The 24044-nt window shown below is 39.0% G+C and overlaps 2 pseudogenes; one reads left to right on the top strand and one right to left on the bottom strand.

The window, feature by feature from the left end:
* Positions 1-839: 839 nt before the first annotated feature.
* On the top strand, positions 840-14555 carry LOC136466748 (protein FAR-RED ELONGATED HYPOCOTYL 3-like; annotated as a pseudogene).
* A 27-nt stretch (positions 14556-14582) lies between these two features.
* Positions 14583-23922, bottom strand: LOC136466740 (uncharacterized; annotated as a pseudogene).
* Positions 23923-24044: the final 122 nt, after the last annotated feature.

Here is a 24044-nt window from a genome sequence, read left to right as displayed (position 1 = left end):
TATGTGATGCATGTATGTAATTAATTCATGGCTTGCATGTTGTGAGTATGACAATATGGCTGGAGCCACTAAGATATTGTCAAATTGATGTAATGGCCTGCGTGCCAAACTATGATGATCCTATCCATGACTATGTAATCTTCTTCACTGCCTTGCGTTAGTGATAGCTAGTCTTGGTGGACTCATCACTGAAGGATGGCATACATGGATCATGGAGATGGAGATCATCATGAGGAACAGTTCAATGGAGATGGAGATCCCCAAAGGAACATTGGGCTATACCATGTCATATCTATGTCAATGTCGTTCTTACTATATTCTACTTTCACGTGCGATAATGTTTTTTGTCTACATGCGATGGTGAAGTAGAACAATCCCTCGGCAATGTTTAAGTTAAAATGCTTCCCCAAACCTTGCACTGTCATGTGTCTTGTACAATCGGTGGTGGGTCTATGAAATTAGGGTGCCACTGATTTTCCTTGACTAGACAGGTTCGTATCGAATACTTACAGCAGAAGGGTTGGTTACTTGGACAAGGTCATCATAACGATTAGGGGCCTTGGAGCATGAGTAGTTGGGCACCAAAGCATAGAGATGCTACCCAACAACAAGAGTCATATGTGATATGATTAGCAAAGAGTTGCTTACCAATCTACCATGTCTTCTAGCGGTGATGCTAAAGCTCACTAGTAGACTTGTTAGTTGTGGGTCTTGAATCACTAAATTTCAAGAGAGGGATATTGATTTTAGTGGGAGTAGATTCTATTAAAGGTTTAATATTGTTTACTCTACCTTGGATACATTGTCTTAGTATTTTGCATTACTTTTGTTGTAGATAAATGGCACCTAGCAATCAGCCATTTACTTTGCGTTTAATTCTTGAGAAAGATAAGTTGAATGGAACAAACTATGCGGATTGGATTCGCAACCTGAGAATTATTCTTAGGGCTGAGAAAAAGGAAGAAATTCTAGACACCCCATTACCAGATGAGCCTACTGATAATGCACCAGCTGTAGAGAAAAATGCTTACAAGAAAGCATGTGATGTTGATCTTAAAGTGAGTTGCCTTATGCTTGCTTGTATGGAACCAGATCTACAGTTGCAGTTTGACAAATAACCATGCAGCGCACAATATGATCGTGGCGCTCAATGATATGTTCCAGACTCAAGCCAGGACTAAAAGGTTCAATGTCTCAAAGGCTTTTGCTAAAACCAAGCTAGTAGAGGGCGCAACAGTTGGGCCACATGTGATCAAAATGGTTGGTTACACTCAGAGGTTGGAGAAGCTGGGCTTCCCAATTGGCCCTGAATTAGCTACTGATTTTATTCTCACGTCTCTTCCGCCCAGCTATGGAAATTTCGTTGCGAACTACCATATGCATGGGGCGGAGAAGGGCTTGAATGAATTATGTGGCATGCTTAAAACAACAGAGGCTAATATCAAGAAAGGTGCTGGCAGTAGCCATGTGATGGCGGTCCAAAACAAGCCTAAGTTTAAGAAGAAGGGCAATTCTTGGAAGAAGAAAAAGGGCAAGGCTAAAGATGAGATCTCTAAGCCAAACCCACCTGTGCCCAAGGCTGGACCACCTGCTGATGCTGAGTGCTTTCATTATCATGGGAAAGGTCACTGGAAGAGGAACTGTAAACTGTACCTAGAATCCATAAAGGATCATGGTAGTAAAGGTACTCCCGCAGCTTGTACACTTGTTGTTTATGTTATAGACATTTTTGTTGCTAATTCTTATATTAATTCTTGGGTATTTGATACCGGATTGGTTGCTCATATTTGCAATACGATGCAGGGAATGATAAGAAGTAGAAGCATGGAAAAGGGAGAAGTTGATTTCCACGTGGGCAATAATGCAAGAGTTGCTGCGTTGAACGTTGGGACGATGCAACTCCACCTCCCGTCAGGATTTATTATGGAGTTGAATAATTGTTATTTTGTTCCTAGTTTAAGTCGAAACATTGTGTCACCTTCATGTTTGATGAAGGATGGTTATTCATTTGCGAGTAAAGACAATGGTTGTGTGATCTCTAAAAATAACATGTTTGTGGCTTCTGCATCCATTGTGAATGGGTTGTTTATTTTAAATCTTGAAGATGCTCCTATCTATAATATAAGTGATAAAAAGCCTCGGCTTAATGAGTTAAGTCCTACCTATATGTGGCATTGTCGTTTAGGTCATATAAGTGAGAATCGCATGAAGAGGCTCCATTCCGATGGGCTTTTAACTTTGTTTGATTTTGAATCATACGGGACATGTGAGGCTTGCCTGCTAGGCAAGATGACCAAGACGCCTTTCACAGGATTTCCTGAGAGGGCGGCAGACTTGCTGAAACTCATACATACTGATATGTGCAGACCAATGAGTACGACAGCAAGAGGCAGATTCCAATACTTCATAACCTTCACTGATGATTTTAGTAGATATGGCTATGTCTACTTAATGAAACATAAGTCTGAGACATTTGAAAAGTTCAAGGAGTTTTAGAGTGAAGTAGAGAATCAACGTGGCAAGAAAATTAAGGCTTTGCGATCTGATCGTGGAGGCGAATATTTGAGCCACGAGTTTAGTAATCATCTAACGAGTTGCGGAATTGTTCCACAGATTACGCCACCTGGAACGCCTCAGAGAAATGGCATGTCCAAGCGACGTAATCGGACTTTGTTGGACATGGTTCGATCTATGATGAGCCAGTCAGACCTACCGTTATCATTTTGGGGATACGCTCTAGAAACAGCCGCTTTCACATTGAACAGGGTACCATCTAAGTTAGTAGTTAAGGCACCACATGAGATGTGGACTTGTAAGAGTCCCAGTTTGTCTTTTCTGAAAATTTGGGGTTGTGAAGTTTATGTCAAATGACTTATGACAGATAAACTAACACCCGAATCAGAGAAATGCTTTTTCATGGGATATCCGAAGGAAACTTTAGGGTATTACTTCTACAATCAATCAGAGGGCAAAGTGTTTGTTGCTACCTTAGCAAACTGATTATTATGGAGCTACAAAAATTACAGTGAACACCTAATAATGTTAGGAATTCACTATGAAAGTTTTAGAGCCAACACTATCACCAATTTATCACAACAATTCCTACAAGTTTATATTTTAACAATATTAGGCACCTAAAATTCATTAGATCACTCTTAAAAATACTTATGAAGCTATGTGGATCAATTATACTAGTAGATACATCATGATTCTAGGAACCTAACAAATTTAGCTTCACAATTTTTGGTTAACTACACAAATTTATATTGAATTTATAAGTTTACCTTAAAAACTAAATTAGAAAACGCTTTAGAAAAAGAAAAGGGCCAGTGGCCATCGATTCCGCCTAGTAGCCCCATGCAGGCACGGTTGCACGCGTGTCACGGTGGCCCAGTATGGCCCAAGGCCGATGGCACCCACGTGCATTTGCTATTTTGTAGAAAAGCCCCTGAGCTTCTAGAGATTAATGTGAATGCTATGTGCACTATTCCTTCCGACAGTGGTTTTGTGATCAAACCCTCGGATGTTTCCACCTTTACCACAAGGAGGTCCCTAGGGATCCCCACGCTCGTCGGCATGACGGCCGACGGCATAGGGCGATTACACCGGGCAACCTAGGCGTGCTACGATGGAAGTAAGGGGCCAACCACCATCTATGGCTAAACGCGCAAGGATGGGTGGTGGTTAGGGACTCAGAGGCGCACTGGTGTGAACTATAGCGGTGAGCGGCTATCCGTGGTGGTGGCGACATGACTGTTCCAATGAGCCAAAGTAGCTAGAAGACTAACAAGTGAGCGGGTGAGCATAAGGATGTTATAGCGAGCTTGTTCGAGGTGATGGATCGATTAGAGGTGGCCCGAGCAGAGCTGGCCATGTGCGATCGAGTGGGGCAGCGGTGCTCTACGATGGACACCGGCATGTCACCCCACCGACGACGAGCACCCTGGCCAAAATAACACAAGCACTGGATGGAGGGAGTCAAGGTGAACTCAGGGTTACAAGCAATTGAACTATTACCACTCCTACGGGCCTTACCCCCAACCCACTAATCATGGCGGCGCACATGATCGGTGGCAAGGAGAAACCAAAATTGACCACTAATAGACCTAGGCTAGGCTCGATGATAATGTGACACCTAGCTAACTTCCTAAGCTACTCACCGGTATGAGGAATTGGACTAGGAGGCCTTGAGCTGGTGATTGGAAGAAGGAGGAATGATGGCTCTGCGCTTAGCATGGCTGTGGGAGGTCACACGAGTGAGCTCGAGTGGATTAAGACAAGGCGGCCCCAATTGATGGTAGTAGTATGAGCATGCATGCATGGACAACGAGACCAAGAGACTTGGCATGATGCTTTTGAATTGGAGTGGCTCCACTCGAGCAGGGATCTCCCATGGCGGCTAGCAAGTTAGGGCGAGCAGAGAGGCATCACCGTCACCCTATAAATAGGATTGGTTGACCAAGACGTAGCGACGGTGGCACGACTCATGGTAGTTGAATCATAGGGCAAGGTGGTTGCCACATAGACACAACAACAATGGCCGCTGCCTTGGCCCAGCCCCACACGGGTCTCAGCGGCCAAGATGGCGCACGCTCACAGCGATAGTGGGCGCACGTGATAACCGCACCGTGATGGCGCCTCGCAGTGCAGTGGTAGCACTTTAGCACAGCGTAGTGGTTTGATGCAGTGCTCGTGTGCACATGAACTAAGGCACGGCTTGGTCGGCCCAACACGAGGTGGCCGCAATTGGCTCGGCCCAACACACAGCACGGGCGGCGATGAGACATCCGTCAACAAGGTCATGCGCGGTGTGAGTGTGTAACAGTGCGAGCACCCCCACACGACGCCGCACTCCCAAGCATGGTGACCGTGCACACCGGACCAGCTAGCCCGAGGTGAGGTCGTGCATGAATTTTAAAGCATAAAAACCAACCGATTAGAGCTCGGTTGAGATTAAAACAAGAGTTCAAGATCCTAATTGGTACTAAGGGCTTCTCGTCCGAGCAACGAGGATGGCCGAAGAGTGAGCATCGAGGGAGATAGATAGGTGTCAACATGGGTTCATCACGCTAAGCGCTGGTTCATGAACAGAGCACCAACAGCCTGGTCACAACGCGTTCTTAGGATGTTAGGGCAATTTTTGCGATGCCACGACAACTCCAACTCATCCATGACCTACACCCTGCTAAAGCACTCACTTAGAGGCAACCAATAAAACAAAATCGTGGAGCTAATGCTTAAGTATTTTAGTTAAAATGTAAACGCCAAGATGACATTGTCTTCTTCCTTCTAGTCTTAGAAGGTCTAGAGCTCGGCTTGCACTAACATCCATTAACACCTTTGCCACAATTTTTAATTTGTCTAAACCTTATTAACTTCGACCAACAAGTGTTTCACGCAATAGTGCATACTTCATACTAACCCATAGGAGCAAAGTATTCAAGCACCATTAAACTATTTTCCTAATATAATTCACCAAAAATGGCATTTTAAACATAAGTTCAATTTCTTGCCGATTCACAAAGAGTTCTAGTTTAAATTTTGGATTCAATTTTTGAGCTCTCAAGAACACTAGTTAACAACATTTGTTTTCAAAAATTAAAGTTGCATGTTCAACTACACCACTTGCTCATCATCTCTACTTAAGTACTACACACAAGTTATATTTTATTTTTGTTTATATAAATTGTTTTTTTGTTGACCTTAACCTAGGTGCTAAGCAAGCTCGTAACACCAGAGCTGTTACAACCTTCCCCCTTAAAAGAATCTCGTCCCAAGATTTGAAATAGGAATCAGAAAAGGCAAAAAATGCGATTACACTTCATAGATCTGAAATTACATGGAAGATTACACAACGTCGAATGCTAAACCGCATAGAGATTTAGAGATACATGGTTAAGAGCAACCTTGTACAACCATGGCTTAATCTAGGAGTCGAGCTAGACGAGGACAATGGAGAAATGGCAAGATAATGATCAACCAAAACATGGCATATGTCCAACAGATCTAGAAACACGAGGGTGAGAAATCGATCTTCGTGAACCCTAAGACTTAAACTTCTTTGACAAAAACCAGATCCTTTCTTCTTAGATTACACAATTAGCTCTGATTGATGACCCTAGTTTCACGAATGACAACTGGATTTTGTAGCTCTGCTTTGGATTCGAGGCGGGATGGGGATGAAGGATGAGAGCAAGGGCATCTTATAGTGGTGAATGGAATTGGTGGTGTAGCACATCGAGAAGTGGGGGCAACATGGAAAGGAAACACTAGCAGTTCATGAGGTGGGGGAGGCATTGGCCATGGTGCGCTCCCTGCGCGAGCTTGAGTGGAGAGAGGAAAAAAGGAGGAGGGGAGGGGAATCACTCGATGAGGAGGCATGCAAGCGGTCGTGTCCCCTAAAAGAAGAAAAATGAGGGGGTCCAGTACAGGGACGAGGGTGATGATTGAGAGCCTGCAGGGTGCGGAAAAGAGGGAGAAAGCGCACTATGCGAGTGCACAAAGCGAGTGCTGCACAACCAAACAAGAGCAGAATGCAAGTAGGTCCCGGTATTGATAGCGTTCGTAGGGCACGCAACGACAGTAACTCGACGTGCGTAGCGTGGTCAAACCGGACACAGGGATTAGGACATGTTGTCAACTCAGGCGCTTCAATCAGTCCAGACTACTAAGTACTAACTTTTCCTTAATGCTCTTCTTTTTCCTTCCCTTCCTTGACTACAGTATATGCTTGTCTTTCGTATGGACTGAGATCAAGACATTCACACACTTCTTCCAAAACCATAATAACTCAGTTACTTGAAAGAGCACTACTCCAACCCATTGTGGATTTCCCGTTAGAACACAAGGATATTTTTCCAAAGGAGAATATTTTGTTGCAAGAGTGGTACGGTGGTGTAACTTAACAAAGGTGTTGGTCAACAACCTTGATACTAGTGCATGCCGAGCAGCGTCACCATGTGGTGGCTATTCCATAGGGGGCCTCGGTTTCATTGTGTCACCATAAGCTATTAACTAGGCAACTATTACCAACTTACACGCAATGAAGGCGGTGGGGTCGTAGACCACAAAATTAGATGAGTATTGCAAGGGAAGATTTAGACAACAAGGGTTCCTTTCATAACAAGATACAAGGAAATCAAATCCCACAATGGATTTAATTTAAGTAGATTCAATTTTTTTGTGGGGACATCCACAATTAGTTGATACAGTATCCTCTGTTATCCAATCCTAACTATTCTACTTGCATCTGAATGGTTTCTTCTCTCATAACAGATGGACGTTGTCTCAAGAACCCTAAGCAAGTCTAAAGGAACCTAAGGGCAAATTGATGTATCAAACACAATGGAATAAACAACATGCATGTTCCAAACGCCCTTACATTGGTACAATGTGCATGCACTTACTCTCCCACTCTCGACACATTGCGTGCCCGCTACGACCAGATGATCATAACAACTATGAACAAAATACAACAAAAGGATTACACACTGGAGGATAGCAATGAGAAATACCATAGACTATGGATACACCTCCCTAAGGCAACTAATCTACTTTGCCGGACCAACAGCTTCATCCCTGGGCTCGGTGGTTTCTTCTATTGCCTGGCTATGGATTTGCTTCCTCTCATGGTAGTGGTTGAGTGTGGGGAAGCAAGGGCTCTCCTTCTAAAACCTCCGAGGGTGGGGGTGCAGGTGGTACTACAACACCGATTCTCTCTCTTTCCGGTGGGTGGACAGGGATTCCCTCCAAGATTAAGAGATCATGTCTTTCAGCGACCAGCTTCCTACGCTTAGCCCTGGTGACAAGGTAGGCCTCCTCCAGCTGATGGACATGCTGATCTTTGGCCTCCTTTAGGGCTTCCAACATGGCAGTTTCACAACTCTCTGTGGCTGCCACATCGGCATGTGCTTTAGTGAGCTACACCTATAGCATCCTAGAGAAGATCTTGACTTCCTCGGCGCGGCGCAGACACTTCTTTAGCTCTGAGGCCTGCCGGTCATACTGCTCATCCAGAGTAAGCAAGTACGTGGTTAAGTGCACCATGGTTGGACTGTCGTCTTGCACATCCCGCCCTTGTAAAGCCTCCATGCGAGCCCTCCATACCCATCGATTCTTTTCCAAAGGTTGAAAGAACCTCATGGGGGTATGAGCAATGGGCTCTTCATAGATCTGGCAAAGGTGTCACCGAAGCGAAACCTGGTTGTGGTCACATTCTAGGCGTCAGTGATATCGGGAAACTCTTCACTCTTCCCAATCTAGACAGCGACCTCACATCGCTCAGTGCCATGCTTCTCATACTCGGGACGATCTTTGACTCTAATCTTTTGTAGGGTGGCATACAGGATTTTGGGAAAACCCTCAGTGTTTAGGCAGCGGCCGCTAACCTAGGCTCCTGCCATCCTGATGGGTGGTTGTAAGGGAGGATTGAGCGAAAAAAGCTTGCTCAAGAGGAAGAGCTAAGTGAGCTAGAGTGCATCGCGTGGTGGTACCAATGGCTCGGCTAGGCCCTTATGTAATGGCAGAGCGGTCAGTGGTCCTGGCGTAATCCACCTTCGATTCCTATGTGGGGTAACTACAAATAAACCAACTAGAATTTTTGTGCGCTCGAGGCGAGCAGTGTCCAAGGCCATTAATGACTAGTACGGCTGTAGGGCCATGATCCGACAAGAGCGTAGAAAGGAATACGGAAAGACTAACACAGAGCACGAAGTCACAGTGTAGCAGTAACTTCTGAATAAGGATGGGTCAGTCATGCATAATATAATTCACCAAAAATGGCATTTTAAACATAAGTTCAATTTCTTGCTGATTCACGAAGAGTTCTAGTTTAAATTTTGGATTCGATTTTTGAGCTCTCAAGAACACTAGTTAACAACATTTGTTTTCAAAAATTAAAGTTGCATTTTCAACTACACCACTTGCTCATCATCTCTACATAAGTACTACACACAAGTTATATTTTATTTTTGTTTATATAAATTGTTTTTTTGTTGACCTTATCCTAAGTGCTAAGTAAGCTCGTAACACCAGAGGTGTTACAGAAAGCATCTAAACAAGCAAGCTCAGTTACTAACAGAGGCAATTGATGCCTCAACATGGTCCTTGAAAAAAACACTAAATGGAAACCTAACACTCCTTACCCTTCCAAAAAAATAATGAGAATGACAAAAACGAAAAAAATAATAAGATCTAAAAAACCCTACTGATCTAAGAAATACCTAAGAGTCTACTTCAACACAGATAAAAAAGCAAAACAATGAGACAGACATAAACCAAGGAAAACTCAAATAGTTAGGAAAAGAGATAGAACTGAACACAATCTATAGTAGACTGAACTAACAGATTGTCAACCAAAGCAATTTAGACATCCATACGAAGTTAGGTATCTAGATGAATAGAGACTTAAAGAAAACAAAACTTACATGTTTCACAAATGGGTCGTAGCCACACAAAGAAGAGAATGGATAGAAATGAGAAGAACAGAACCCTAAGAGGAAGCCAAGTGCTTTATAAAGAAACAAAGGGCACTTCAGAAAACAAGATCCGAATGGTCGCCCATATAAATGGGAAACAATGAGAGAATCGCAAAGGCTAGGAGTAAATGCAGGACTAGGTATCGAGAGAAAACCGGTGAGGGAGTACGACCACTCATAAACCACACGATGAGAGTAAATGCACAACTGCTAATGAGTTACTGATATTAAAAATGGACCGAACAGGCCAATATGACTCAAAAAGGCCCAAAACAAAGCCCACAAAGATAACAACTCCTTTAGCAAGGCCCAATCATTGTCACAAACCACCTAACATTTATTAAAAGACCAACTCAGGATATGAATATCTGGAAAGCCCAAAAGAGAGAGCACTTCAAGCAAAAAAGAACAAAAAGAAGGGGCAAAACTCAAAAAACATGAACTTGCCAACCAAGAAGGTCAAAATGAATCTGATATAACCAAAAGAAGGGCATACAAGTAAACAAAGGAAACTAACCTAAACCACTAGACCCATCCAGTTAACAAAGGAGGACACAAATCGAAGGCAGATCTAACTACAGGATTCAAAGAAAGCAAGAGCAATGGAACCTCTAGATCGATCCTGGCAGCAACCTTGGGATAAAGAAGGAGATAAAACATAGGTAAGCACCAAATTTAATCACAAAATACTAGCAGTAATGGATCTCCACATAATTTAGATGCACAAAACAAACAACTTCTGCTCCAATTCTAAAAAAGTAAGCCAAAGTCTGCTAGATTGCCATAACCTTACTGCATAGTACAACAATTTTACGTTCTAGAGTCTCAATAGATCCTAAATAAACTATGTAGCTAATAATGATACTACAATACTAATGTAATGTGCAAGACGAATTCAAAATTAGTTATCTAAATTACTGTTGGTACTTACAACTTCTTATTTGTTCAATGCAGGGAATTACAGACAAGGACAAATTTACAACAACCTCATTACAAGGAAATCAAAATCAGGTACCTCTCAAACCTAAAGAAAACTCACTAATTAAAAGTACAACTCAAATACTAAATCAAATTCATATAACCATGAAAAATTAAAAAATTCAGGCACAATTCGGCTACCTTGCAAATCCATTTGGAGCACCAACTTTAATGCCTCCAATGAACCAATGGCAAGACTGCTTCGGGCTCATGTACAACTTCTAGGTATGAAATTCAAAATAAGAAAATACAGAAGTTACCAGCAAGATGTATAACACATCAGCTATTGAAAAATAGAGAGATGATGGAACATCATGACAAAGAACAACTACAGAAGAAGCTACTCCTATTTCTGGGTCAAGCTCAAACATGAATGCATCAAGAATCACTCAAACCAGTGCACACATTTCTCAATTACACAGCACAAGCAAGGTAAGCAACAAAAAACTTCTCATACATTAACCATTTAGTACCATTAAAAAAACCAACTAAAATATGATACAATTATCACAGGAGAGCTTAACAAGACTACTCATGGAACAAATCAGGAACTCCAAAAAGAAACATACTCAGCAAGCAAGTTTACAATTCAAAATTCATTAACTTACTCCACCTATACAACTGTAAATTCAGTGTACTCATAATGTAATAATTTTCATGCATGTTACAGTTTTCCCAAGAAATGCAGGGATCATACACAAGTATGTTACTAGGTCCAGATATTTTCCTGGTACAAACAGAAACAAATTATAGATATGCAAAATTCAAATACAGTTATTGACAAACACCTTACTATTGTTTATTTATCACAGAAACTATCTAATTTATTAATCAAAATAAATGCAGGGAACTCTACAATTGTAGGAACAAATATCAAACTATTACACATGAGATGAATAAGCCATATCTAATGCTCAAAAAGGAAAAGAGGTAAACATGAAAAAAAATACATCAATAACTTGCCTGATTTCTAACAACCTTTTTCTTTGGTAGATTGCTGTTGAAAACATGAACAACATTCCTGAAACAAAAACCAATTTCAATTACTCAACTTCAGATTTAGAGGTAACACTCTAAAAACATGATCTCAAACTACATATACATTTACTACAACAACATTCAGTATGATAAATAAAATAATAAATTAGAACTATTATTCACAATTTTAGGACTACCAACTCAGGAACTAGGATGAAGAATACTTATCAGAGCAAGAAGAAGAACAATGGCAGAATGGTATCTTAAAAAACATACAACTTCAAGTAATACAAGAAGCTACAAGCGTTGTAGAAGATGTGTCAAGGACAACATCAGACCTAACAAGGACAAATTTAGAAACATCAAATAATGAAATAGTACCCACAGAAGAGATAGACACTATAGAAGGAAAGGGAAGTCAAGAACTCACTAAATAGGAAATAGATGAATTCATCAGTAGAGAGCAAATATCAGCTTCTGAAGGCAATAATGCAGATATCAATAGCATGCACACCCCACACTTAGGTATGGAATTTAAAGAAAAAATATAGCTCAACACTCTTTTAACTTCTATGCATACCTTGCTAGGTTTGAAGCTGTCATAGTCCATGTCTTCAAGACTAGAAACAAGAAAAGGAACGGTGAGATAACTAAAGTCACAATGAAGTGTCACAAACATGGAAAAGAAGAGGAGCCAAAAACAATAGATCAACAAGAGGCAGCAGTTGACAAGGATATTGGCAAAAAAGGTACAAAGAGATAAACAAATGTGATAGCAAAAACAAACTGCCCATGTGTGATGGTTGTGAAAGAAGTAGGTGACATTTGGAGGATTATAAGGCTAGACTTGGAGCACAACCATGAACTACAACCAGGGTAGAGAAACCAACAACTCAGTGGACACAAATATATGATAGAAATGGAGAAGTCACTAATCAAAACCTTGAATGATAACAATATTCCTACAAGGAAAATGATTTCTATACTGTCATATCTCAGAGGAGGACCTACAGCACTACCAGTGAAGAAAAAGACATGAGCAACTTCAAAACAAAGTTAAATAGAGAAATAAGGGGAATAGATATGACCAAGGTATTAGACAGCTTTAGAATCAAGAAGAGTGAAGATTCTACCTTCTTCTACAAATTTGAGTTAGATGATGACAGCAAAGTGAAAAATATCTTTTGGAGAGATGGATCTTCCCTGAAATACTATGCAGATTTCAAAGACTGTGTTAGCTTTGACACAACATATATGACAAACAGATACAGATTACCTTTTGCACCTTTTGTAGGAATCACTGGCCATGGACATACATGCATCTTTGGATGCGCCTTCCTACATGATGATACAACAACAACATTCAGATGGGTTTTCAAAACATTCCTAGAGTCGATGGGAGGCAAGCACCCTCAAACTATAATAACTGACCAGGACAAAGCTATGAAAACAGCAATTGAAGAGGTGATGCCAAATACAAGGCAGAGAAATTGCCTTTTCCACATCAAGACTAAATACTACTCAAAGAACATCAAAGTATTTGTAGCTAAAGATGGCCTATATGAGGAATTTGAAGACATAGTGAACAACTGTGTCACAAAACAGGAATTGGAGTACTTGTGGCAGAATATGATCAAGGAAAGAGCACTAGAGATCAACAACTACTTCACAAAAATGTGGGAGACAAGGAAAAGATTCATACCAGTCTACTACAAAAATGATTTCTTTCCTTTCATCCAAACCACATCAAGAAGCGAGGCTACAAATGCAAGATTCAAAGAAAATATGGGTCCAACCTATAGTATTATCAGCTTTCTGTGGGAGTACGAATGCATAATTGAAACAATAGATAGAGCAGAGAGCCTAGAGGACCACTACAACAACCAAAAAAGACTAAAGGAACTACTCTTTGGATACACATTTGAGAAGCAAGCACATGAGTTCTACAATAGAAACATATACAAGAAATTCTAGGTTCAACTAAAAGATACTTCAACACTCACTTACAAGGAAATTGAACAAGACAAAACCTTCGAAGTATGGCAAAGAAGCAACCAAGTTTATAAGGTACAAAGGATAAGGAAATATATAGTGTTGACTGACCTCACAGAAGGGAAAGAAGAATTCAGTTGCATCTGTGCCAAATTCAGCAAAGATGGCATACTCTGCTCCCATATCCTGAAAGTGATAATAGAAAAGGAATTTAGCAGCATACAAGATAAGTACATACTAGACAGGTGGAGGAAAAAAGATATGAGATTGATCAAACAAAGATTAGAAGACAAAACAACTGCTACAAGTTCTCTGCTAAGATTCAATATACTATCAAGGAAGTCCACTATACTGAATTCAAAAGCATCTAAAAAGGAAGAAGCAACATATTACCTTATGGCAGAAATGGAAAGGATTGACTTGCACCTAGAAAAGTTACTAGCACCTCAAGCCATTGAGGACGATCAGAATGAACCAAACTCATACACAAGTACAAATAGGTGAAACAACAGATACTGAGGTCAATGGTTCAGAAAATATTATTCAAGATCCAGATACAACAACAAAGAAAGGCAGGCCACCAAAACCAAAGAGAATGAAGACTGAAAATAGAAGAAGTAAAGGAGAAAATGAAGCACAAAGAGACCAAGAAGAAGAAATCAACAACAAATGAAATTTTAGGTAAATATCACACCAAAAACATATTAGTTACTAACTAATATCATTTAGCATGTATATTGATACAATTACAAAAGAACACCATTGTGAACAAATTTTCTCCTGACAGCATCACCAAGTAAGCCAAAGACAAAGATGAAGAAAGCATAAAAAAAGAACATTGATGTAGAGGAGAACAACTCTACAGCTGCAACAAAGAAGTAGAAGAAGAGGGTGGAAGAGAACAAGAAGTCAGCAAGACATTTTTTAGAGAAACATCAACATATGTCATACTATATTAGACTTAAGAACTGTAATATAAAGTTTGCTTGTATGATGTGCAACACAACACAAACATATTGTAAGGCACTTCCTTAAGTACTACCCTATTACATGACAGGGAGACCAAAAGTTTTTGACACAGCATTAATACCTTTACAGACCAGCAAAAATACTGCAGGCAATGAAGACTAAAGTAGAAAAGAAAGCAAGAAAAAACATCTAGTGAGAGCCACCTTCCTAAAAAAAGACATACAGTCAACTAAAAAAACAAGTCAAAAAAAGAAGAAGAAAGCATCGACAATACCTGATTGTGATCATAGGTAATGACTGGACTCTTGTTACCAATGTTCCTAGGGTTAAACAACATCTCATTGCATAACTTGATCCTGATATTTGGAATATCTTTGCTGCTGAACCAATAAAACACAGAAGATCTTGGCGATGACCAGTGCTCAAGAAACATCATAGCACAAACTCCTGAATCAACACTACATTAATTAAAAGAAAAAAGATTAATATGATAAAACAAAAAAGTGACAAAGGTAAGCATAACAAAAAAGAAAAATATACAAGAATAAAGAGAAATAAAAAAACTTAACACAAATCAAAATTACTAAAAAGCACACACACACCTATTATCTGGAGACTACTTCGGCACACTTGGATATATAACACCATATTCACAAGAAACATCATAGCACAAACTCCTGAATCAACACTACATTAATTAAAAGAAAAAAGATTAATATGATAAAACAAAAAAGTGACAAAGGTAAGCATAACAAAAAATAAAAATATACAAGAATAAAGAGAAATAAAAAAACTTAACACAAATCAAAATTACTAAAAAGCACACACACATACTTATTATCTAGAGACTACTTCGGCACACTTGGATATAAACTTGATATCAAACTTGACAAACCTGTCTCACCAAAATTGGAATTCTAGAATTTGGATTAGAAAACATAGAAAGATCATCAAAACATTTAATCAAAAACACAAAAAAGAATAATAAAGCTGGTGAAACAAAACATACCATCTTTTTCCTAGCATATTGCTGGTAAGCATGAAGTTCAGAATAGAATGAATCAAAGAACACAAAATTCCTATCCTTGATATCAACAACAAAGACAAACCAATGATCTTCATAGAAAGTTGGGAAATACAACTGCACAAGAAAAAAAATTACAATGAATACTAAAATAAGAATGCAAAAAAATTAAAAAAGGACCATCAACCTTGGAAAACTTTACTTCAAAACCTACCAAGTCAGAATGATGAAGTGGCCTGGCCTTTGCAGAACGCTAAAAAGCTCTCATCATCACATCACCATCAACTTCACCATGATCTTTGAGAAGATTGTCCTTCAAACTCAAAAAATTTAGAACTAAAAAAGATGAAATTAACTAACACATATATTTACACCAAAATTTGGGAGAGGAACGCGGGAATTCGAAGGCTTCCAAAATCGTGCCCATCAAGAAATCGATTGCATAAGGATCGATATCAGCTGATTCAGATACGATTCTAGAATCGAATCTCTTTGAATGATGTCAGCAGAGAGCGATGATGAGCTACGGTTGGCAACAGGAAACTACATATCGGACTCTACAAAAAGGGAAAGATTAGTGTCCAAGTTATCTTAAATTAGGAATATTTTCGTCTATGTCAAAGATTGTAATGAGTCATGTTCGAGTAGGATTCATGTCTAGGCTCTGAGTATAAATATTAGACTCCTGGTTATTGTAAAGGACACACAATCAATCCAATACAAGTTACTTATTTTTTTCAGCTCTGGCCACCCCTTAGGAGTAGGAGTAGAGTAGATATCGGTGAGTTCTTCAGTGAGCAGGGCTGCATCGGTCTAGCCAACCTTTGGTTTGTCTGTAAGTACCATCATGGCTTATACTTCTGTTCATACGGCTACATTAATCTGGTCGACCTCCACTACGACTCTAGTATAAGCTAGTTATCGACTCTTATTTAGTTCAATACAGCTACATCGATCCGGTCGACCTCCACTGCTCGAACTAGATTAAGGTCAAGTTATCGGCTCTATCTAAGGGTGGCGTTCCTTCAGATATATTCATTAAGTTATCGATATTGCTTATTGTTTTCATTATTCATCTGATTACAGCAATATCACTTCGTCCGATCGGGATTGATCTAGATCGGCCTTATATCTTTTTTAACCCATCGTTTGTTAATCTAAATTTGATCTAATTTGTACTTTAAACGATGAGTTATGTTTTATTGGCTGTTTTATGTCAATCTTGATCATGCATAGTGTGCGGTTAAGGCATATCTGATCTTGAGTAGATCTATTGGCTAGTGAAAACCGTTCCATGGCCCATTATCATGGCCTATGTGATTCTGCCTCACACCCCACTGTTAGCATCGTGGAGTGGAGATTGTTATTAGGTAGATCTGTTCCTTATAGGGCATGACCTTAACTATGCGCTATGCCTGAATCGGTTGTTTTAGCCGATATCGAGTGCTTTCATGAACAGTTCACATCACGAGACCGTTGAGGTAAAGATAGGTTGAAAGATGTATTAGCCCCATGATCTTATTATTGTATTATGGCCTGCATGATTCTGCCTCATGCCCCACTGATGTTAGTAATAAGTTAGGGTTATCAAATCTATTATTGTTTCTACGGCCTGCGTGATTCTGCCTCATGCCCCACTAGTCATAGCGATAGATGAAATCTAATATGTTCATTAGATTTATCTTTATTAAATGGTTAAATGACGATGAGCTATTTCTTTTATATAAAAGGGATTCAATTACTTGCAGTTATTGACTTAGTATGAACTAATTATTGTTGACATATTATTGTCATTGACTAATATTTGTCTAAATAACGATATTCATCTTGAATGATAACCAATTTTTCTTACACAACCCCATGAGCTTTAACTGATTTATTCCTATGAGTATGCTAAAATCAACTAACTTCCATATCGGCTCTTAGGGCCGCACATTCGGGACTGTCTGGCAATATCGGCATGTTCTGCATTAAAGTACTGATTACCTTTCTCTCCTTGTCAATTGCAAGGTTAAATTGACTAGCACGTCTTGGAAGGAGTACATAGGATCAACCACCCCTGCATTGAAGCCAGGTGGATCTATAGCTCCATCGAGCAGACCCTTCTGGCTTGCTCATGTGCCCTTGGCATGGGACAAAATTTCTATGCTGACACACGTTTTGGCACACCTGGTGAGACTCCACAATCATCATGGCAGTTCACAACAACAATGACATCCTTATGGTACATTATGAAGATCTACCTGATAGAGATAAAGATGTCATTAGCAAAGCTATAGAAGAGTTTTAGAATAAGTGTTTATTGTCCTACACCAAAACATGTGACAACACAATTGTTTAGAAATATCCACTACCAAGAGTTCTATTACATGGACAGACAGATATAGTTGAAGCTAAAGACAGGCGTTTCTTTACGGAAGTTGTAAACAAATCTATTCGTGATGCCATATCAAGCCATAATGAAGCTTTTTTGGACACATTCCACAATGCCATGAAAGAGGTGATTCATGGATTTCTAGTTGGTCAAGTTGGGCCGGCTTATTACAACATTCCACATCCGTTGACCCAAGGGACTAATCATGTCGGTACTAGTCATTAAGAAGTAGCACCAGCTGGTAATGATGATGTCCAGACAGTTCAAAGTTCATCTAAACAAGCTTAAGGTACTATTACGAATCAGACACAGTATAATCTTGGATCATCAGTGCAGCATGTGCAACAACCGATGGGGCAAGGTCAGAACCAGGTGATTAATTTTGGCATATCAGGCCACATACCGTCGTCGGCTCAAAAAATAGCACCATCAATTCAAAGGATTCGTAGACATATAGATCCTCATGTCTACAATCAGAGACTTTAAGCAGCAAACCCGCAAAGGACCCAGTAGATATAGATTCCATAGGGGTATCATTATGGCACAGATTATAACACCCTTCACATGATTCCAAATCTAGGGTATCAGGACACACGGGATTTCAATCCATAGATGGGTCAGCAGGTGTAGAGAAATCCAAATTCACATGCTGACGAGTTATTGCTAAAGGTGACCGAGATGATGAAGAATCAGTTCGGTCTGAAGCTAAAAGGGCTAACCTTTTCTTACAAACGCCCATATCCAGAATGGTATGATTTAGTCACTCTTCTTGCAAATTATAGGCTTCCAGAGTTTGCTAAGTTCACTGGCCAAGACAGCACAAGCATAATAGAACATGTCAGTCGGTATCTTATTAAATGGTTAAATGATGATGAGTTGTTTCTTTTAGATTAAAGAGATTTGGTTACTTACAGTCATTGGCTTAGTATGAACTAATTATTGTTGACATCTTATTACCATTGACTAATATTTGTCTAAATAGTGATATTCATCTTGAATGATTGCCGATTTTTCTTACACAACCCCATGAGCTTTAACTGATTTATTCCTATGAGTATATTGGAATCAACTATTTAGTTGATTTCCTTCCATATCGGCTCTCAGAGTCGCACATTTGGGGCTATCTGGCAACACCAGTATGTTTCGCCTTAAATTATTGATTAGCTCTCTCTCCTTGTCAATTGCAGGGTCAAATTGACTGGCACATCTCGAGAGGAGTCCACGGGATCGACCACCCCTGCATTGAATCTTGGTGGATCTACAGCTCCACCGAGCAAACCCTTCCGGCTTTCTCGTGTGCCTTCGGCACGGGACAAAATTTCTTGTCAACCAACTGAGAATGCTTGTCAACCAACTGAGATATCTTGAACTTCAAAGCTAAAGAGAGCTTACAACCAGAAATAGATTCCATTTTATCACAAAAAATAGAATCAAGGTCATCAGCAGAAACCACAGTCTTAAGATGACCACACTGTCCAAAAAAATAAATAAATAAATAACCAAACAATGCATGACTTAGAATTAATCACAATAGAAAGAATGCAAAAAATAGATCTAACCTTATAATAGCATGTTTTCTCAAAGTCAACCAAAGGTCTATAACCAATACCATAAACACCAGGAGATTTGATGTCAAGATTAGCATAAAACTGAATCAAATCACCCTTCCACACAGATATTTGAGGAATAGAGCCTACAAGTTGCATTTGCCGAAAATCAATATGATCCATGTAAACAACTTTAATGGCTCACAGGAAACACTAGTTCCTAGATCAACCATATAAAAATGTAATACAGACTAGACTTAAAACAAAAGAGATAATAAAATAATATCTTGAAGAAAACAAAGCACAAAACAAAACTCACAAACAACATAGAAATAAATGCCAAAGCAACTCATAAACCCAAATACTACATCATTCCTATAGTAGAAATAGACAAAATAAATACTCATAACAAAATATTACAAGAATCATATCTATAATTAAAAAAGAAACTTACCACAAGATAATACAGATAACCACCAAGACCTAAACAACGTTTCGCTTTATCATCTTTACCTCCATTGAATGCCTTAACATGATCAAGTAACCAATGTAGCACATAAGCACACCACTTGAAATCTTTAATGTGCTCAACATCTTCAAATATGCCAAAATACTTTGGGCTCGGAACAGTATTCATATTGGGGCATAAGAAACTACTCAAAGCAACAATCATGAAACAAATAAGCATGTCCTCATCTGACAAATCTTCCCTCTTGATCAACTTATCAGCAAAAAAAGAAACTGACAGAATCTTAGACTTTCCAAACTTCGATAATACAAAATCCTTGCCAGCACTTGGATCAGAAGGGAAGGGTCTTGTACCAATAGGAAGATCTAGAACAAGATGAGCTGACTCCTCAGTCGGTGAGATTACCTTTCCATCATGAACAATATCAACAGATTTGGGATCAACTAAACGTGCAACCCACTTAGCAAAACTATTCGGCACAAAGCATTTATCAATCAACAATAGAGAACCAAACCCATAGCTAGCAACGACAGCCTTCTTCTCAGGGGATAAAGAGGAAATCTCATTCATAAAAGCTATAGCAGAAAATCTTGTGAATCCCTCCTTAGACTTCTTTTTAGATTTCATCTTCTTAGACTAGAATTATATTAAAAAAACAGAAAACATGCAATCCGCAAAGCTACAAAACACTAACGAAAATAGCAAGAAGGATTACTAACCTTATGGCTCAATGCAATTTTTAGCCTTCTCTTCATATTCCTAATCTTCTCGTACTAAACAAACAACAAACTATTTTAGTAAATGAAAGCAGTAAAAAAGAAACCTACAGAGAAAAAAGGGGAAAAGAACAAATCCATACATCTTTCAAGCACTTCTCATACAAATGTCGGTCAAAACTTGAATTGTCACTAGAAGAATCACCCTACAATCACCAACAAAAATTAACTAAAAAACATTTACATATACATAAAATACAAAAAAATGAAACTAAAGTACAATCAGAACACTCACATCTGATACATCCAGAGTATCTAAAGCAGATTGATATGAATCATAATCCATATAAGGAAGTTCAGAACACTGGACAGCATCCAAATCATCATTTTCAGAATCATCAGAACTAGATATATCAACAACAACACCAGGCCTTTTCCGAACCATCTAACAAAAAATTAAATAAATTAAAAAAACTAATAGAACTAAAACTGATGCCTCAAGTAATTATACTGAAACACACTAGTTACTAAACAAATATAATATTCATGCACAGGTCAGAGAGATAATACATAATAGCAATCATGGTGTACCCATCTAGAAAGTACAGGTCATAAATATTTACACAGAACTTGCAGCAATATGAAAGTCTAAGCACATATTTATGCACATGTCATACCATAAGAAATAATGATGAAAACTTGCATTCTAAAATATGGTTGGGATAAACAAATTATACTACACAAGAGCAAAAACTGTATAAGACATGGACTTATGGTTATGGAGAGTCATGCATTTAAAAGGTCACCAGGTTCAACCACTTGGAGGTAAAGGCATACTACAGAGTAAGCACAATACAAAGAGCAACTTCTAGCAGCTTCAGCTACAGTACCAGCTAGAGATGCTATAGCCACAACCGCTACAGCTTCTAGCAGAAAATGTAGACAACAACAGAACAAAGATATGAAAAACATACTACTTTCAAACCTAAGTCATTTAAACACTTGTTCATAGCTCTAAATTTGGTTAAGGAAAGGGCTTCATCCTAGTAAACAGTTGGTCCAGTATTCGTAAATCCGACTCATTTAATAGCATGCACTATTCCTCATCTGCTAAATCATGTAGATAGGCATGCTGATTGAATAGTTGATGCATTTTACAAACTAAACAAGAAGATAAATTCAGGGATTAGGATCTGATAGCTCTATAACAAACCCATTTGCTAGATCAAAATATGACAATTAACAAAACTTAACACATGCTGTTGCACTACCCAAAAGAAAACAAATACAACAATATTGAGAAACTGAAACTCTAACAGTTTACTATTATAAAGAAATCGCAATCAATTTTTCTACAAACTAAACCAAACTTTGACAACAAAAACAACCTACTAAAACTTTAATCATTTAAATCCTAAAAATCTAAAGTGAACTAAGAATATAGGAAAAAAACAGAACTGCTATGCTCAAGACAGAATAGGGAAAATGAGCACAGTTCAGATAGCACATAAAAACAAAAGATGAAAAAAGAAAAATTAAAGAATAAGCAGTAGAGAATATGCAAAAGAACACAAGTCAGCTATCTTTCATTGCATAAGGTTGATCACCTAAGCACAATTCATAAAACTCAAAAACAAAAACTTACACCAACAAAAAAAATACTAAAATTACACTATGATTTGGAAAAAATTACATTGAGTCCTAGGATGTAAAAATAGTAATATAAGCATATAATTTAACCCTACACATGGCTAAAACTATGAAAGGGTGGCACTGTAAACTCATTTGCTCTATTGCCTTGCCTAGTATACATACAAGTCTAAGTACCAACTATACGACAAACTACTATACAAGGGTAACATCACCCAAATCTACTCCAAAACAGATGTAGTAAGACACTACAACATTGCTAAGACCATTCCCAAAAAATAAAAGAAAACAACTATTCCCAAACCATAAATAAGCATAAAACTACAGTCTAGGAAAGTAAAATATAAGCTACAAAACAAGTAATCTAGTCTTAAAATGAGATTGATCTTTCATCTTGAAATCACTGCATGAAACACAACACACCATCAACTAAACAGCCTTTGATAATGCATCTTCTAAAAGGCAACAACAATCAGTCAAGATGACAACTCATAGAAACAGGCTAATGTAATTTTTCTAAAGCTAACACATGTCACAACTTCCAGTGCCAAACTCCATAATGTTTCAATTTTCCACAAAATGGCCATGTCGTAACAAAAATAGCAGGGAAGTCATTTCATAACCATGACCTATTAACATCATTTTCACAAATCTACATGCTCAAATCTCGTTGGACATAGCCAAATAAGCAGAAAAATACAACATAGAGGAGGCATCCATGGTCAACCAAAACAACAGTGAACAAAGAGAAAACAAATAAAAGTAGTTTTACTCAAATTAACCTGAACATGAACTTTCCAAAACAAAATTGCTATCAATCAACCTCTATTGAACTTGAAAAAAAAACTATTCTACTCAACATGAAGAGAAATACTATTCTATTGAACTTGAACATAACTAAACTGGAAATAGAATCTACTAAAATAACATCAATAATCTACCCATCAACACACATATATACATCATTAAGAAAAAAAGTAGCGCCACACACTAGGCACAAGAGCTAGATAAAAAACATGACAAACTCGAGAAGAAAACATACCTTAACAGTCCCTATGAGTCGCCAGTAGTAGGGCTAGCCACCACCACCGGAAAACACCAAATCGAGTGGAGGAATATGAGAAGAAATGAGAATGGCCAAAACGCAAAATGACGAGAACGAACCCTAACAAACATAATCTACTGAAGCAGAACGGACATACCTTGGCAAACCCCTAGGAATCGAGCATCATCACAACAAACGCAGCCACCGGTGTAGGAATACGAGAAGAAATGAAAACATCACAACAAAATCAGATAAGGAAAATGAACCCTAACAAACATCATCCAATAGAGCAGAAACGAAACAAAACTTACCAAACCCTAACAAACGCCAGACGCCGCACCAGTCGCCACCGCTGGAGGACACAGATTTGCATACACAAAGAGGAGAACAAATTAGAACGGAGAGAAGAAGAAACGACCAGAAACAAAAAAATCGCCAACGGCGGAGAGCGCCGAGGCGCGCGGAGGAACAACGAACAATGGAGAACGCCAACTCGCCGGAGAAGAACTTGATGTAATGGAGCACAAGGAGCGTACCTCGCCAAACCCTAGCAATCACCAACGGCGGAGAGCGCCGAGTCGCCCGGAAGAAGACGAAGCGAAATGAGAAGGAAATGGGGAAAGGGGGAGACGACAGCGAGTAAATCGATGTGACTCCCAAAAAATCAAACAGTGCAACACCGACAACTTGACCCCACATGTCATCCTCACAAAATCCACAGCGACGGAGATATCAAACGCCAAAAGCAAACAACTAGATCGGACGGTCCAGAACATAAGCGTGCAAGATCTAACGGCCAAAAAAACGGATGCTGGAGGAGGCCAAA

The sequence above is a fragment of the Miscanthus floridulus genome, chromosome 1 (assembly GCF_019320115.1).
Source record: "Miscanthus floridulus cultivar M001 chromosome 1, ASM1932011v1, whole genome shotgun sequence".
NCBI classification, from domain to species: domain Eukaryota; kingdom Viridiplantae; phylum Streptophyta; class Magnoliopsida; order Poales; family Poaceae; genus Miscanthus; species Miscanthus floridulus.
The sequence above is the reverse complement of the archived record's forward strand: the minus strand, read 5'-3'. Positions and strand labels throughout refer to the sequence as shown.